Source organism: Sinocyclocheilus grahami, unplaced genomic scaffold, assembly GCF_001515645.1.
Source record: "Sinocyclocheilus grahami isolate Dianchi unplaced genomic scaffold, SAMN03320097.WGS_v1.1 scaffold48.1, whole genome shotgun sequence".
NCBI lineage: Eukaryota > Metazoa > Chordata > Actinopteri > Cypriniformes > Cyprinidae > Sinocyclocheilus > Sinocyclocheilus grahami.
Window position 1 is genome coordinate 1,751,736 of NW_015505227.1, and position 6,273 is coordinate 1,758,008.

Sequence of the window (6,273 nt, forward strand, 5' to 3'; positions counted from 1 at the left end):
CTTCCTTTTTAAGTCTAAAGTTGTGGCCACATTAGCAAATTTTGGTGATTTCATGGGCAAAAAGGTAAATTGTCTGTTATTAGTAGTGTTGCAATGTATGAAGCACAACTTGCACAAAAAATCTTTTGCCCTTATGTGAGCATTCGCTCAACAAAGCTAAATGTGGCCGCAGCTTAAGCATTTTTTTTGGGGTGAAAGTCGCTAGTCTGATCACCTAGAAAAGCATACGTTATTATATGTTTATCTTCCATATAGAAGTATCATGTAAGGACACAAACAGATCTCCATGTTCAGACCAGGTTAGAGATATGTAGATGTGCACATGTTCAGACGTTTAGTGTAAACTGCTGACGTGCCTTCTGGACCAGCGCCACGGTGGGGCTGTAAAACACCAGTTCAGTGATGGGAGCCAAAGTCATTGTGACGCATTTCAAGCGACTGTAAATCCAGTAACACAGTCATGCCAGGCAGACAGTCGGCAGTGCAGATGGAAGTGATGGAAGTGGTGGGGTTGAGCAGGAGAAATGCTGGTGTCTGGGATATTTTTCACATTTTCACATTTCATATTTACAGATATGACCTGTTCACAACAGGAAAAATAACCTTGTTAGCATCCAGACCAATAGACAATAATGTTCTGTTTATTTTTAGCATGTGGTGTGGTTATGTAGTCTGTTGCTTTAAAAGCTTGAATTCTTTGAAGTCGGGTGGATTCTGTTTGGTCAATGTTTTTATTGGTCATCAGCTGGAAAATTTTGCTCTGAAAGTGATTTCAACATTATTGTTCCTGTTTGTCATTAGCGTTTATTGTGGAATTTACTATTAGAATGATTAGAATGAATAACTATATCGTTCTAATTGAACAGGTGTGAACAGGCCTTTACACTGATGGGGATTTGATATTAATTTATTATGGTTTTACAGTAGTAACATTAATTGTAACCTTTTTCGAATTTTATAATAACATATTTCCCAGCTTGCTTAAAGGGGTCATAGGATGCTACATGCACTTTTACAAGTTGTTTGAACTGAAATGTGTGTTGGCAGTGTGTGTACACAACCACCCTATAATGATAAAAATCCACCCAGTGTTTTTTTTAAATCTGGTTAAATGTTTTCCCCTTTCTCAAATCAAGCCGATCTCAGATGCCTGTCTGTGTGACGTCACACAGACAGGCTCCTCCCACGATAGTTTGATTGACAGTAGCGTTTCAGCACAGACTGGACTGGCGTCTTACCTTAGACCCGCCCTGAGTGAGCTTTCATCAGTCCGCCATTGTTTCACAAGCGATTGAGGTGTTCTGTTGTTGGATGTAATAATGAACAGCAGTCGTCCTTTACTCCCGACATCTGAGCCGCTGAACTCGCAGTGGATTGCATTTGTTTCTGAAGGGAATGCGCCCCTGATCTACATAAATGAGTCTATGTTCTCGCGAATCATTCGTGATCCAGCCTCATCTACAGAAGAAGTGAGTATAATGTTTTGTAATGAATCTTTGCAAATCGCCTTTCCTAATAATGTGCTAATTAGCAAGTTTCACAATGAATGCGGCTAAAGTAAACAGTCTCTCTGAGAGCAGCTCGGAAGAGAGGGGCGGAGTCAGCAGAGCTCATTAACATTTAAAGGAAAATGCTACAAAAACGGCTTGATCTGAAAAGAGCTGTTTTTGACAGGGTAAAAAAGGTGTTTTTTACACTACCATTGAGAAATTTTAACCAAACTATGTTACAGACTTTTCATTAAGACCCTAAAGAATCATATCAACTTGTGGAAAATGGGCATCCTATGACCCCTTTAAAGTTTGCAAACTTTGTGATTGATATAGTGCTGCAGCCGTGACGTCAAAACCTAGAAGACTGTTTTGCTACTGGTTCCTTTGAGATTTTCCTAAGGGTTTTTTCATTTCAAGTAAAATAAGACCTGCGTTAAACCTAATTTGACGATATTTTGACATTTTGTTCTTCAATGTAAACTGCACACACTCACACCCCAAACGTTCTTATGTAGTTGCTTATTAGAAACATGTTTTATAAAATAAACATAATTGCTTCAAAATTCGTGTTTTACTGTATAGATATGGGTAATTCACATTGTAAAGCGCAGAACATCAAAGTATCATCAAGTTATGTTTACCACAGACCTTATTTTACTCATGAACTGAAAAAAAAACATTATAAAAACCAATAGGAAAATCTCAAGGAAAGCATTGGCGAATTAGTCTTCCAGGTTTTGACGTCACGGCTGCAGCTCTTTAAAATTCCTGCTCAAACACGTTGAGGTTCTCTTAGGGGAGGTTTGGTTTATATTACTAAACTGTTGTTCCACACATATACACCAACAGGAAGCTATGGGGCCATGGGTGGGTTTCTGAAATCTGTCTTCGATTTCCTTAGTATGTGGCACCTTGCATCTTACTTTGATAGTGGCCACTTGTCCATAACGCCAGTGAATGTAAACTGCACACACTCACACCCCAAACGTTCTTATGTAGTTGCTTATTAGAAACATGTTTTATAAAATAAACATAATTGCTTCAAAATTCGTGTTTTACAGTATAGATATGGGTAATTCACATTGTAAAGCGCAGAACATCAAAGTATCATCAAGTTGTTTACCACAGACCTTATTTTACTCATGAACTGAAAAAAAAACATTATAAAAACCAATAGGAAAATCTCAAGGAAAGCATTGGCGAAATAGTCTTCCAGGTTTTGACGTCACGGCTGCAGCTCTTTAAAATTCCTGCTCAAACACGTTGAGGTTCTCTTAGGGGAGGTTTGGTTTATATTACTAAACTGTTGTTCCACACATATACACCAACAGGAAGCTATGGGGCCATGGGTGGGTTTCTGAAATCTGTCTTCGATTTCCTTAGTATGTGGCACCTTGCATCTTACTTTGATAGTGGCCACTTGTCCATAACGCCAGTGGTAACACTGGCACAATAATGTTAGCTGTTCTTCTGTAGTTTCAAGAGCGCACTCCAGCTGCTTTGAGGTGAGATAAACTCAGTGGCCACCCACTGTGTTCTTAATATTCTTGTGTATCAAGCCGCTATGAACTTTCCTCCTCATTAGCAAAGGAAAAGGGGCTCAAAATTCATGCATGCACTTTCATGTAAGCTAATAACAACAAGCTAAGCAAACACAGCCCTCATACAGTTTGTCAAAAGGTTTGATTCATCACTAACAACAAATACACAGTACCATGTTTTGATAGTACCATGAAATACCACTGTTTTCTTACGAAATACCTTGTAAAATAACTTGGTGTGCCATCATTTGCAAGTCGCTTCAAGTAAAAGCTTGTAATGAATGAAGTTAAATACAAATACCATGGTACTTCTATAATAATTTACTAACATGGTATATATCCAAGTACAATCAGATTTTAATCTTTTACCATGGTAATGGTTTATTAAATAAAAACACTATGTCAGATTGACTTCATAGCTGAAGTTGTGAGTTGATTCATTTCTGGCGAAGTTAAGCTGAGAGTAGACTTAATGCTGTTGAAAACTTTCCCTGATTTTGGAACAACGAGCTCCTTCTGGAGCCTGTTTGCTAGAATATGTTTGCTTATTTTTAATAGCTTCTCTTCATTCGCTTGGCTGCTGAAATGAGGAAATGCATAATAAATGGTTTCTGTTTTTCACTGTTATTGTTGTGTATTCTCCAACTGTTGAATATGTATGTGAGTGGCATGAGTTTAAATGGAGTTAGTCAATCTTTCTCTCTCTCTCTCTCTCTCTCTCTCTCATATTTTCTCAATTTTCAATTTAAATTCAGAATTTATTTCAGTGTTCAATTCCACTGTACTTGATTGGCATGAATATTTTAAATATAATATTACCCAAGCATCAATGCACACACACACACAAAAAAAAAAATATATATATATATATATATATATATATATATTACTGTATATTACCAGTCACAAGTGTAGACAGACCTACTGATTCTATGTAAGTCAAGTCACAATTCTTTATATAGCGCTTTATACAATACAAATAGTTTCAAAGCAGCTTCACTGTAATAAACAGGAATATAGGAGTATTAATGTTGCAGTGTTCTTCAATTTTCAAACAAATACCACTTTAGTTGTAAAGCAGCTCTAAAAAGACAGTGTCATTATTCAGCTCAGTTTAGTTCAATAACAGTGTGAGTATTGCAAAGTTCATTAGTTATGAAGCAAACTATAAAGCAGCTCTATAAGATAATAAAACAAAGAGAAAGAAGGATGGAATTATTATTTATTGACCAAACATGTAAATCAAAACATTTTTTTTATTATTCAGCAGCTTGTTGGGGGTGTTGCTACTTATTTTACATGCAAAGTGAAAAGCCAATCATAACAGCCATCCCTTACATATAAGGTGCAGTAGAAATACAGCCATCTTAGTCTGAGAGAGGGTGGAAAATGGTCATTTAAATCTAAATTATGACTGATTTTTGGTGGCAGAACCTTGATTAACATTATAAGTGGACTTTAGGGGAAACAAAAACAGAATTCTACAAAATAATAGAACATGTTCCTTTTTAAAATGAATCTCTGCAATGTAATGTGTGTGTCTTGTCTCTCGTACATCTGCTCTCCGCTACACACAGCATGTCCCATTAAAACCCTCAACACACACGGCAGCTCTTCCACGGATCACTCCCCCCCTCCCCCCCCTCGTCCTGCTGTGTTCGGTTTCCCCTTTGGACTGCCGTGCCGTAATCTGTCTCCTGTCCAGATCGATGTATTGACTTCCTATTAGCATTAGCTCTGGCTCATCTGTCAGAGCTCAGCCTGCTGTCTAAAGCTCACAGTCAAGGCTCCACACATCCTAAATCATGCCAGGTGGAAGCGAGCCTTGGAGGTCTGGGTTTCCTCTCAGATTCATTCAGAACTCCAATAGCTTGAGCAACAATTCACCAAATAACCCGTTTAGTTCAGGAAGACTGTAAGGTGACAAAGCAATGGAGGTAGACTGTATCTGAGTGCTTATTTATACACCCTTTTCACATTTCCGAGGTTCTCAGAAGCGGAAGTCATCATAGTTGGGTAAACCACTATAGTGGTGAACGAAAACTACAACAGATATCATTTTTGTGTTTCCATTTGATCCAAAAGCAAAAGAACAAATCCACGATAGTGTTTCTATGACCTTACAAAAGAGGAAAAAATAGAGAAAGATGTCAAATCTGCCATCAATTCCTCTGCCGTTGTATTAGAAACCCTCATGCAGTAGCGTTAACTAGTTTTCTGTCATTTAATGCCATACAACACAGAATGTAGTGTTATAAATGTATATATTTAAAATGAAAATGTAATAAAATAATGGCTGGATTTACAATGTTAAAGGGGTCATATGATACGATTTAAAGTTTTCCTTTCTCTTTGGAGTCTTAAAAGCTGTTCGAGAATAGATAAGATCCCTAAAGTTGCAAAGACTAAAGTCTCAAACCTAAAGAGATATTCTTTATAAACGTTAAGACACAGGGTTGCCAGGTTCTCACAAGAAAACCCGCCCAATCGCTACTCAAAACTAGCCCAATTGCGTTTCGAGGGGGTCTCCAGTTAAAAATCGCATTCCAGGGGGTAAAATACAAGTTTTTTTGGCGGGGTTCCCCTGCTAAAATTCGCATTCCAGAGGATAAATATCATGTTATTGGAGTCGCTTCAACCCGCGGACATGAAAAACAACCCGCGGCAACAGTGTTAAAGTAGCCCAATTCCGAGGGAAAACCGCAGACTTGGCAACACTGCTCGTCCACGCCCTCCTAAAACAGCTCGTTCTAACATGCCCCCACATGTCTACGTCACTGTGTGGGAAGATTTGCGTAACACCGCCCAAATGTTCACGCAAAGAAAAAAGGCATAACTTTGATTCTCGCTGTAGTATTGTTGCCGCCACCGCCATGTTGTGGAGACGCTGTGTGTTTGGTTGTGAAAGCAAAACTACTTTGTTTGGTCTTCCAAAAGAGGACACAACTAGAAATCAGTGGTTAAGTTGTATTTACAACACTGTTCCAGAACAGTTCAACCCAAATATTCAGATGTGTGCAACGCATTTTACGGAGGACGAGGACTGTTTCCTGGGAGAGTAGCCTACAATGCCGGTGTTTTGTTGAATTCAGTTCCCCTGTTTCCCCTTCGGCGCGCATGCTGACCCTTTACAGTCTATGATGCTGACTCACAGCCTCTAAGTATGTTTTCATATTTAAAGGATTTGCCACTGACAATTCAATGCAACGCGTAAAAAGACAGTATAAGTCATTATAATC